The 13,280-nt window shown below is 30.3% G+C and overlaps 1 protein-coding gene across 1 annotated transcript in view; it reads left to right on the top strand.

The window, feature by feature from the left end:
• LOC125063878 (protocadherin-like wing polarity protein stan) overlaps positions 1–13,280 on the top strand; it is a 166,508-nt gene that overhangs the window by 117,733 nt on the left and 35,495 nt on the right. The window lies entirely within an intron of this gene.

Here is a 13,280-nt window from a genome sequence, read left to right on the forward strand (position 1 = left end):
AAAAAGTAGGTTACATAATAGATATGGCAGACAAGAAGCAAAACAATTCAAAAATGTGTTATAATGTTTGCTCTTAGTGTACCTCAAAACTTAATACGGTGACCACCATCTTGAAAAATTGTATTAACCATTCAAATGTCACGTTCATATTATCGAGGTAGTATTTCTATTTTCCAATTAAAATAATTAATTAAAGTGGGATTAGGAATTGTTTTCCAAACTTATCGTCTAAATCCAACCGTTCTAAATTTGAAATCTACTGGAAATAATCGACAAGATATTCATTTGTGCCTCCATTAAATTAATTCCAGAGATGTTAGTCCAACCCTTAAAATCAACGTTCTTACTTATTCGACTTGTTTATCGTATATCGACTTTATTTTACCCTTCCATTTATGTTTCATTTTATAATAAGCTTTTGTTGTTTGTGAATATGATTTATATTAAAAATTTAAATTATACTAAAATATCTCAAAATGTTATTGAAATATGACAAAAATTAATAACTTTAAAACGCATGATATATGCTGGACGCTCTGTGAAAGGTATTTGATTAATGTGTTTACTGTGAAAAAGTCAATTTAACTGATAATAGGTCAAGTTATAGTGGTGAGTACATTTATAAATATTCGAGCTATTGACGAGTTTATTTATGGTTTTTAAGTCAAAGATTACAGGGCGTTGAAATGGTATTTTTATTGTTTGCAACATTTGCGACGAAGATAGTCACTAAGAATTACATTGCATCAATTTTTGGAGACATCTTATCAGATGTTTTGTGACCATATAAATGTTGGTAAGGTAGCTTTGATCGAGACGCTTTAAATTATTATTATTTTTTAAATTAGTAAGTTGTCACCATCAGCCATCGACATTGGAAGTGTAAGAAATATTAACTACCCCTTACATCGTCAATGCGCAACCAACATTTGTAACTAATGAGGTATGTCTCTAGTGCCTGTAGTTACACTGGCTCACTTATCTTTCAAACCGGAACACAACAATACTACGAATTACTGTTAAACTACTCAGGCGTTTTTGCATACGCCTCACACTACCACATAGTTGTATTCAAATATTATTTTTAATGAACTTAAAAAGATGTACCTTGAATATATTCAAAGCGAGCAAACACTACACTCAGGGAAATTGCATGAAAAGATCAGAATAATGACCGGGGTTTTAGAGATGCGCCAGCTCTTTGTGGAGTTTTTCGTACGTGAAATATCTGTATTCCGACTTGCTCCAATTTCCAAAATGCATTTTAATTTTTTTCGCTAAAAAAATCTAAGCTTGATGTGTAAATGTTCGAAGAGAATATATTTTTTTCAAATTGTATTTTTTATCGAACTTTATCGAGGAACTGGGTTTTTTGGTAACGGGGTTAGGAATTTCAAGTAATATGACCTTTCTTCAGTTTTTTTCACACGATAGTCACGATTCCATATATGTATATCCTTCCCTATTTGGTTATATACCAATCTGATACTCATTTCGTTCGCTGAGGTAGCCCGGTGGCTAGAACACAGAGTTTTCACACGGATTCAAACTCGGGCATGCACCATCGAAATTGTAGTTTGCTGATATTGTGCTTAAAATTCCACTCACTCTCAGTGGCGAAGGAAGACATAGTAAGTATACCTTTTTACTTTTATATAATTTTGTGGAAACACGTGATTGTCAAATAAAAATTATCCGATTTCAATCCATCAACCCACATTAAAGCAGCGTGCTAGAACTACAAACCTTCTTAGCTCATTAATTCACAGCTTATGAAGTACCTATAATGAAAATCTAAATATGAAAATGACGTTCTTCCCTATGTTTTTATTAATTTTATTAGTAAAGATTTCCAAGAAAAATAAAATGAAAGCTGTTTTATATTATTACGTAACTAGTAAAGTAGTATTTATAGTAAGTGGTCGGTCTGCCCATGATTGATTGCTTAATTTACATTACTAATTACACCAATCTGTATTGAGAGATAAAACTTTATTGCGCTCAATTACAAAGTAACTAGAATTACAGGAACAAAAAATTGCAAGTACCGCCTGTACTTATCAACCCTTATCACCCACATCGATCTCTAACAAACCACCTTGAGTGTATTGAAATTAAACTTAGAAGACTGAAAGAAATATAGTTCTACGCCACTGGTGATGATGTCATTATTTTAGTTTCGATAACGTTAGGGGCTAGACATACTAATGGTCTGAAACAGCGCGTAAGTATGAACAAATATTTTAGAATTTGACGCTACATAAAATACGTAAAATCTTTAATTAAAATCAGCGTGTCTTTATCTACTGGACCATCCCGAGTGTTAACTTGGGTGTGCTCTTAACTAACCAAGCGCTGTGAGGAAATTTTCGCCAAAAAAAAACATTCCCAGTAAGTGCAACCACAAAGATATCTTTAAACATATTTAATAGATAGGCGGACAGACAAATATTCGACCTGCTAGTAAGTAGTCACCACTATATACATTAGTGCTATCAAACATTTTAATTATTCCTTACATCGCCAATGCACCAGCTACCTTCCAGACACAAAGCTCTACCACCAAGTAACATAAATAGCAATCCCATTTTTGCTAAATCATAAATATCATAAAGCCTTACCTTCGCCGTAATGTGATCGTCATTCACGCATCATATTTTATAATCATAACATATGTCAACTGAACAATGAATAAAATGTAATAAAACGTAAGGATACTGATAAATTTTGCACCTTTGTGTAGGCAGAACAAATTACATGGTGCGATATACCATCCAACGATGACCTCTAAAAAGGCTTACGCTTCCTGAGTTTGGTATCAATTTAGCCTATTATTCGGGGACCAGGAGGTTCAGCGTCGATGGTCGGTATAGAATTGCTGTGATTCAGACTCGGACAATACATTGAATAGGGCGCCAAAGCACAATGGCCAAATCCAGAAACCCATACAGATCGTATTTTCAAATAGACATTATATTAATACATTATGGAATAAAGAACAAAATTGAATATTAAATTCAATAGAATTGTTTCAAAAGTAAGAAATATAATGCTGAAGTAATTCAGGTACGAATTGTTTTAATTGAGTTAGTCTTTTCAGAAACACCAGAATTAGACTTGATAAGTTTCTTTAATAAAATTCCACTTTGCCAATTCATAAATTTACATTGTTTGTTAAAAAAAGATTATACATTTATTTGTATTTGATTGACATTCCCTTTGAAATTTTGGAAAAATTTAACGACTACTGACTTTCTTCTTTTCGCTAGAATCGTCATTCTGAACCGATGGTAGCTTTACGTTTAGTAAACTATTCCTAATACTTAACTTTTTGCACTACTTAGAATATTTATGGAATGTTCAACTATTATTTAAATAAAATTGATTAAAATAATATATCATTTATCGTTTTAATATAAATTTATATTTGAATATATTATAATATATTGTATTGGTTTCATAAAATATTTTCATAAAACTAAGCATTTTTTTATAATGAACCTCAGCGTTATTAACTCACAATTGAAAATATCCGAACGTAGAAAAATTTCATCAGCAAAAAATGTTGTATAATATAAAGTGACAGAATTTACCAAATATATAACATCGTGTCTCCCGTAACCCATTACTCCAAGACAGCACAAAGGAATCTATTGAATACCTCCCCCTAACGTTGGTTTAACGCCAGGAAAAGTAACTAAGGTGAATGAATGGTATCGGATAAACCTCGTAGATCTATTCACGAGAAATTTTCTGTGTATAGATTATATTCGCGTCTTTTATCTCGGAAACTATAAAAACTGATGTTTCGCTATTTATAGTTACTACATATAATATAGTTGTTGTTATATGATATTCTTATAAGTTTCTGACATAATGTAATTCAGATTCGGGTCCATGCTGATGAAATATTGTATATATATCGTATTCCAGCTAATAATTTGTCAAATTTTCTTTTTTTTTCTTTTTTCTGAAAAATGCATCAAACAACGCCAAATTTTAATTATTTGTCAAAACTAAAGTCTATATTTTTTTTATTGTTAACGAACTTGTAAATAATGAAATATTAAATACGAAAAATAATAAAAATATAATATGATTAATTGTAATTTCCATGATTATAAAATACTAAGGAAATAATTAAAAACTGTTATATTAATAAATATATTATATTTAGCTTCCTTTTAATCAATTGGACCTGGGTCATGACTTTAAATAAACGTTAAACCAAAATGAACACCAAACCGTTTCGATTTCCACATTTTCCACATGGCATACAAAACCGATCACGAACAATAAGGCTTCTCAAATTAACCGGCGTAGGGACAGGCATTGTGCGCCGCCTAGACGCTTCAGACCACTCAACGTCCCTCTTAATTAAGGGGGGCAATACTCAAATGCTCCTAGCTAGCGCGTCGAATAGCCCCATTCAGACGTATGCCGTCTGCGACGAGATAACGAACCTCTCACGGTTATTACACTTCTGTTTCTTTTTTATCTGTGTTTTCGCACAGCACTTGTGTGCAATGAATGCTTGATTAAACAAGCTTGTACACGATTGTGACATCCTCAAAATTGTACGAAAAAAAATCACGTAATTTACTTTTGTTTTTTGGGTAAAATAATTTTGTTTGTTTTTGTTCTATTGTATTGCTCCGTGGATATTACCAAGCGTCCTATGTTCTTGTTTGCGGTTAAAGTGCTCTAATATTATTGACCGTAGATAATTCGATCTTGATGGTGAGATGATGATGTGTAATTTTTATCTCGAAGCTTGTTGGGGTTAAAACCAACAGAAAAATAAAGACATTATTTCTTCTTCTTTTTTGCCAAATTGTTGTACATTTGCAATACCTGTCATTGTAATAAATATGTCGCCATCGTATTAACGACGTAAAACTTTGATTACCAATGATTACTTGAAATTAACTTCAACGTGCATAAACTTGCAATGAGAATAACCAATTTTTATAAATAGCCTTCTAGCTTTTAACGTATAATATAGTAGGCAGAACCATAAAATAAAACGTAAACAGGTGAACGCCGTACAAGAATTGCAAGTTTTTTTCTCATACATTCATGGTTGTGTTTTTGCACAATCGTAATTATTTTTAAATCAAACCGAAGTCCGGTATCGAGAGTCGATTATTGTCTGGCATCACTAGGAATACTGGTCTTACCGTTAACTCTGGTAATAGTTGAACGGGAATGCTGAAGGCCGTAAAAACACACGCTTTTTACTCCGCCGTAAAGCCTTACATTGAAGTACGCTGATCGTAAGACAATTTATGCTTTAATAACGCAATAGTGTCTAAGAGTTTAATACTATTGAATGATTATAATAGTAAACGTAAGTGAGAAGACTTTAATACCTTTTGATATTAATTATTTTTGTAACACATGACTGTCTTATTATATTTTCTTAAATTGCACAAACTCGTAACTAAGCTAAATTTTAGTGTGTATACGTCAGTCGAAGATAAAATTAAATATAACACCAAATATATCAAACGAAACAATATCGATACGTCGACTATACAATGTTGTTTTTTTTTTAATGTAGTCTTACGAAGGAATTTTTCAAGGAATTACTAATATTCCTATTAAATCCACCGATTGAGCTTACAGCTTGTGCTAGAAACGGGAACGATAATAGCCCGAGGGGTCAGGATCGAACCTACGTTTTTTTACTTCCTTATGACGCTTGAATGTTTAGTTACTAATTTCATTCGTTCCTTTGTCCAAATAAGAACGTTTCCTAATATTCAAAGTCGCATGTCGCATGCTACGCAAAAACTTATGGGAATTACGTTGAAACGAACGTTCTCAACGTATGAAAAACTGTTACTGATATAAAATAACGATTCGTTAAAGATAGAAACCGAGTATCATCATAAAATGAAACAATCGTTGCTTAATATACATATATTATAATAACTAGTCCCTGCGGTTTCACACGCGTGAAATTACATACTTTTATATTGTTACTCTATATCGCCTTCGATATTGTTGTTCAACTAAGCTTAATAATTAGTTATTTTAATCTTTCATAACCTTAGAACATACTATAGGTATGTTTTATGAGTGATTAATATCTTCATAAAATTCAGTTGATTAATTCGTTTTTATTTAAACTAAAAAAAAATCATATACAAAAATATAGCTATATATTTCATTTTATTTGTAGCAAAGAATATGATTCTTGCTTAAATAGTGAAGCGTATAACATACAAGTTATTATTAGTTAAGTGTAAGAATGCTATAAATGAGAAATAATGGATGATCATTTTATTGTGAAACATAGATCAAAATGTATCCACCCGTACAGGCTTATGGATATAAAATTTGCTTAATTTGAACTTCCAAGGTTGACATTTTATCGTTACAGCAATATCCGACGAACCGTTTCGCGGCAAACGTTTTTCTCGTTGCACATAATATGGTTACGAATATATTTTCTAAAGTATTCATTCGAATGTTGTAGTATAATGCGTTGTGTGGTTAAGAAACAGAAAGTGAGTTTAATTATACTATTATATATATCGTATCGCGTCCCGTCCTTTTGCGCAAAATAGTGAATTATTTTTTAAATTATATGCAAATATAAACAATTATCATATATGACTCCACAGATTATAAAATGCGACTTCAAATGAATAATAATAAAACAACAGCCAGAGCTTCGAGTAAATTTATTTTCTTTAAAATTATAAACGTTCCGTTACTAAAATATTTTAAATATATACAATCGTTTTATAGAATATTCGCAGTACAAACAAATAAATTGTATCTACATCTTAAAGTGTAAATTGCATAATGATATCGTTATGAAAACTGATACAAACCGGTCCTCATTATTTCGATCAAAACAATCTGCGGACGACTTCAATTCAAAGAAGCCTCTTTGACTTTACAAACGCCCAGAACAAAGATTATAATAAATGTTCCACACTTCGTACAGAATTTCCAAGAAATTTAAACGAAACAACAAAATATTACCATCTTATATTGAGGAAAAACAAACTTCCTTAATATAATAATTTAAAAGAAATATCGTGAGATTGGCAACATTGTCCACGATGAAAGATATTTTATAAAAATATGTAGTATAAATATTTTAATAAAATATCTTATACATACATATTTTTATTCTTCAAATATTATCTGTATTCCTTACCCAACTATTTATCAACTTGTATCGATCTTTTAACCGTTACTAATTCATCTCACCGCATGTCTGCTTTTTTTATTTAAGTTACAAACGTATAAAAACCAAACAAATCTCAGACATTGATGAAGTTAGTCATCATTCGCTCGACCTCATCTTATTTATCTAAAGTCGGCGCACTGTGTTATGAGATCAATATGAAATAGAATTAATTATCTTTGCCAGTTATGATTAATGTCCTTTTAACATACGTACATATAAATACAATAACATATAAATGAATTATGCAGCTGACATAAACAAAAAATTTCCATGGATATATTATATTAAAATCGCTATTAGATTAACAATTAAATCTACACTAACTTAACTAGTGGTAAATTTACTCGGTAAGAATATAACTCTGTATGTTAAGCAACGTCAGCAATATAATTAAAAAAAATATGTTGATAAAAATATACTCTGGTTTTAACTATTTAAAAACCGACCGTAACATCTTGATCATGTTCAAATGCTTTTATAATCAACAATACCAATATCGGATTTTTATTTATCGATACAAACAATTCTGCAACAATTTTTCACGAAAGTATTTGATGTAAACACTGCACACTACACTTTTAATAAATGTGTATCCCAACGAAATATCGAAATGTTCAAAACGAATTTCACGATAGCTATCTAATGTATCGATAAAACAATAAACAACGATCTACGGATCAAAGGAAAAACGAACAGCAGAACAATGGCGAATTGTGAGTCTGCTCGGAATTGAACAGTTCGAAAATATACTTGTAAACTTTTGTTTAAATTACATCCAATGTTGCATTGAGATTGAATTGTAAATTGTTGATTCATTGTGAGTTATATGATGGTTATTAAAGCTGGAAAAATATATTTTTTTTATTCAACTTATGATTTAGCTTGACCTTTTTGTTTTTATTTAGTGTCGTATTATACTGCCTGATACTTTATTCAGAAAATTTAGAAAAATTTTAGAAAAATTATGAACATATAAATAGCTTTGATGACATTATGAAATTCGACATCAAAATAATTTCAATAATCAAACAATTTTAATAAAAATTATATTTTCAATAATTAGAAATTAGATATAAAAGTAGAAGTTTAGTTTATTCATAGTTTCGTTAAGTTTATCGGTTACTTCTTGTTTATGTCAGGAATGAGTCTGTGATTTGTATTTAATATAAATGTTTATTTTCTATACCTACTCCAGAAAATGTGTCTACAAAATTCACGATGATCGGTTCAGCAGTTACAACGTAAAAGCGAACAAACAACCAAATAAACAAACGACTTCTTGTCTTATCTTCTATTCTTAAATCTTTATCAAGATTTTTCAACTGTGTCAAAATCAATATATACTTACATGCGTTCGAACATAGTTCTCTAAGTTTCACACTACTTTAAACACGTACAATTATTCATTATACCCACCGGTCGTCGGTCTTATAAGTTTGTAATGCGTTCCGGTCAACGACTCATTGAGTAACTTCGCATACAACCTTCGTAGTACTGACGTTCGTAGTAATATTGAATACTTATAATAATTTGTTCATTTTTTATCGGATATGTGCTACTATTACATATCACAACTCGTGGTGTGTGATTTAAAGTCCAAAGCACAAATGTTACAGTTATATTTTTAAAAAGATCATGAGTCTTCTTAGCATGACTTAATTGGAAAAAAAGGTATCGAGATTAAGTCATATATCATATAAATATTAAAAGGAGTATGTTTTATTAGTCTTTTTATATTTGCTGCGGGTACACAAAAGTCCGATTTATATGGAACATTTACATTACGATAGGGAAATAGTTTCGGGATGAAGTTAAATTAAACTTATATTTTTGTTATAAGTTTTATATTTTTGAGCGGTTATATGACTGTTATGTTAGAAGGAAAATTATTGATACGTCCGCTTTCCAAACGAACCTTGGTGAATCTATAACTAAAACAATAGATAGGCAAAACAAAACTATAGTAAATTTAAAAAATAAGAAATAAATCAACGTTATCAAGTAAAATTTATTTATCAATTTTATTAATATAACTTTGATAAATATATTTTAAATGTTTTTCATAAATAACAATTAAAGTCGATACGCGAATTTGGAATACATACTCATGTACTCCTATAAGATTAAGTTACTGTTAGTAACTGATAACAAGTAAACGAAGACAAAGGATCCAAATATACAAGTGACAAAATTTTTATTGAACTGAACTAGATTTGTATAACTGCATGATGAGTTAGCCTACAGTTGCGATGTATGGTGTTAGTAAATAATCTCAATATCATCCTCCTGCCCCTTTCCTAATTTAATTTGGGGTCGGCGAAGACAGGCTGTCTTCTTCTTCCATGCTTCTCTGTCGGACGTCATCTCACAAGTAACATTCTTTCTAACCATATCGCCTTTCACACAATCCATCCTTCGTTTCTTTGGTCGGATTGGTTTTTTTTTTAATATTGAGAATAAATAGACTCAATATTAAAAAAAAATTATACATTACACATTGTATTGGCATCATTTTTAATGTAATAAAAATATATAATAATCAATACAATTGTAAAATGTATACTATTTTCAATATCCTTATTTTAAAATTCTCTAAGTAACGAGTCCATCATCGGACTGCAATCATAGGACGGCGACCCCGTCGGTCGATACGTCGTTTTGTTTTATTAGTCACAGTGTGGTGTGTGCTTTTTCTTAATATGGCCAATTCCATACAAGACTTTTCGTCTCAGTTGGAAAATTATATTGATTTATCATATTTACATATTAATATTATAAATGATGTATGTCTGTTGAACCAACGAAATCACTGAACCGGTCTTCATGAAATCTGACGGTGAGATAGCTTGAAACCTGGCTCAGATAAAGCAAATAAATTAAGGGATTTACGGGAAAAAAATGACACGGATTGTGTGAGGGGTATAAAACTAACTAAACAGTTTACATACATAAAAGTGACGCAAAATTTGCTAAAGACGAGGGAAAAAGGAAATCCAAACTATAGTAAAGCTAAAATATTTTCATTTGATAGTTGAAGCCTGTTTTATGCTATTACACTGTATTATACTAAAGAAAGCGTGAGTCAAATTCGACTGTCCCTTTTAACGTATCAGTGTCAGAACTGTCAAACCTTTGTTTCGAATAAATAAAGTGCAGTGACTCTATCAATTTGTTCTTCCACTCATACGTAGTTAACAGTTTACATTAGACGGTACGTCTACACCGTATTACTATGACTTTAGTTGAAGTTTAAAAAATCATATGCAAACTTTAACAGTTTGTAATATGCAATAAATAAAATATTTAAAAACAATAAGTTTATATTGAATCGTCACAAAATGTATTTGCCTAATTTAAGCTTAGTTAATTAAAAGGAACTGGTCTAAAAGGTCCTTTTTTTCTTTTAACAAGTCATCTGATAATTAGTTGTCATCACTGCCCATAGCTTATGGCGCTGTATAAAATATTAATCATTGCCTACATTGCCAATGCCCTACCAACCTTGGGAATTAATATATAATATCCCCTGTACCTGTAGTTACACTCACTCACTCAACCTTCAAACCGGAACACAACAATACAACGTCTTGCTGTTTGGCAATATAATATCTGGGTGGTAGCCTAACCTACCCAAGGGGCCCAAAGCCCTACTACAAAGTAAAGATAATGTTAAAGAATATAAATTTAATCATATAATAAACAACTGAAACAAGACAGATAAAAAATAAAAGGTTTTTTCGTTCTGAAGTTATCTTATTGGAGTTTCATTTTGTTTACTGGCAAAGTTAAAATACATCGTATGCACAGCTGGAAGGCTCTCGCAAGATGAGGCCGATGCAGTTTTATGATACGCCGTATATCTTATGAGAGTATCCTACCATGACTCAGCTAAAAGCTTTCGAAATATAAATTTTCTATTCTAAAACTTAATCACTTTTAAAATTTCGTATTAAGTTTTATTTTATCAAATAATCTACGATCGTTATACGAACGAAACATAATGCTTATCATCGATAGTTTTGTTTATTAATAGTCGACCTGAATCAAGGCCATATTATTGGAAGTATCAATATTTCCATACTATTTACAGTTTAAAGAGTTGCAAGAAAGGTAATAGATCTTAACCAAATATTTATAGTTTTAGCTTGAGAAGCACAACGAATATTTAATATATTCAATTCAAAATTGTTAGCTAGTGCTAGACTGTATATTTATATAAATATACAGGCGAAGAATTTTCGCATGATATTAACACCTCACATCTAAAACTGGAACCCTCCATTTGACAACGAAGAATAATATGTAGACTAAAAATTATTTCTAAATTAACTTATTAAAACACTCCTCAGTGCCTACGTAAAAACATTATTAGAATACTAAGCTGTTTAAGATTTTTTTTAATCAAATGTTGATTTCGAATCACTTACGAGATAGAATTTGTCTCTTTGGTGTTCGTTGAACCAATTGTAAATAAAGTGTCCTTCGAATAGGACGTGTTTAAATTTTAATATAATTTAACCTTTCTAAAATGAACCTTTATTTTAAGACCTGTTATCAAATATTTTATAGGATGACGAAATATAATGAACAATTATAAATAACTGCTGGCAACGTATTCATTTTAAATCTGCCTGGATAACTATTTTCAACGTATTCGCTCCCATATTTTCCGCAGTAAGCTCTTTCGATATTTTGTGGTCATTTATATACGGTGTCGCGACATCGTAAAACTGCGCACAAATAAAGCCGTCAAAATATCGTAAAATGTAACAGTCAGTAGCTATTAAAACGGTAAGCTGGCTAAATATTATAATTATTTAAATTTTTACTGAATCGCAAGTATATTTCTGCTGCTTGAGATAAAATTAAACTGGTCTAAACAGCTTGTGAAGCTGTTCCACCATTTTATCAGTTTTTAATTTAAAATTTTATAACAATTTATTAATATATTACATTTTACATAATCTTTATCAATTAGTAATAAAAACATTTTGATACGTTTCTTAAAATATGCAAATGGAGACTAAATATAATTTTAAAAACAAATTCATTTTGGCATGTGGCAACATTGAGTAATAAATTCCACTAAATAAATAAATTCTTGACTCACTTCTTGATTCCGTCGTATTCTTATTTACAATAATTATTATAAATATTTGAAATAGGTAATTTATAATATAATTGTTAAATTAAAAAAGGATTAGTTTCAATTTTATAATAACAATAAAAACTTATAATACATAAACCAAATATATTACATGTTCACTTTATGCTTATAAAATGTATATTTTATTCTCATATTTATTTTATTGCTTAACCATTAACAAAATATATGACAACAAAATTACTTATCCTGTGAAAGTTACCTATATTTATATTACAAAGTCGGTCAATTTGAATGTTTGAACGCGCCAAACTCATAAATAACCTATAACCTTATAGACTATCTGTGTGTAGCTATAAACGTCAACCAATAAGACTAATTTTATGAAAGAGACAGTTATACATTCTAAATTTAAAGCATGAAACAGCGGTTTGATTTTTATTGATCAATATAATATCAGCATTATATAAAAAGCAACACGTTATTGCCTTGTCTATTTTTGTTTATTATAGCTTAGTCAATCGATTCGTCGCCGGCGTCAGTGTCATTAAGATTGTTAGATAAGATACTCGCCGACTGATGGATAGTACCTGTTGGGTTTTATAAATATTACCTTCCCTAATAATGGAACAACTAAGTATTTTTTATCGCCTATGTGAAAGAAAAAGAAATAATTACATTTTCTATGTGCGAAAAATGGAGTTTAACTAATGTAACTAACCATGTATAACTCATGTTTCAAAGTTTTTACTAAAAATATTCTAGAACGATATTTTTATGTGAATGTATTTATGTAAATTGTAAATAAATCCTCGCAAATTGAAACCAATCCCACGATATTAGGAAATAAGGAAGTAAATCAGGGTTCGTGACAAACGATTTCTATTCCTCTGTAGCGTTCTGGGTGTAATTCGTCAATTTTAGACGTGAGCCTCTGAACCAAATTGAACTAATATCACCGCATCG

The sequence above is a fragment of the Vanessa atalanta genome, chromosome 5, assembly GCF_905147765.1.
Source record: "Vanessa atalanta chromosome 5, ilVanAtal1.2, whole genome shotgun sequence".
NCBI classification, from domain to species: Eukaryota; Metazoa; Arthropoda; class Insecta; order Lepidoptera; family Nymphalidae; genus Vanessa; species Vanessa atalanta.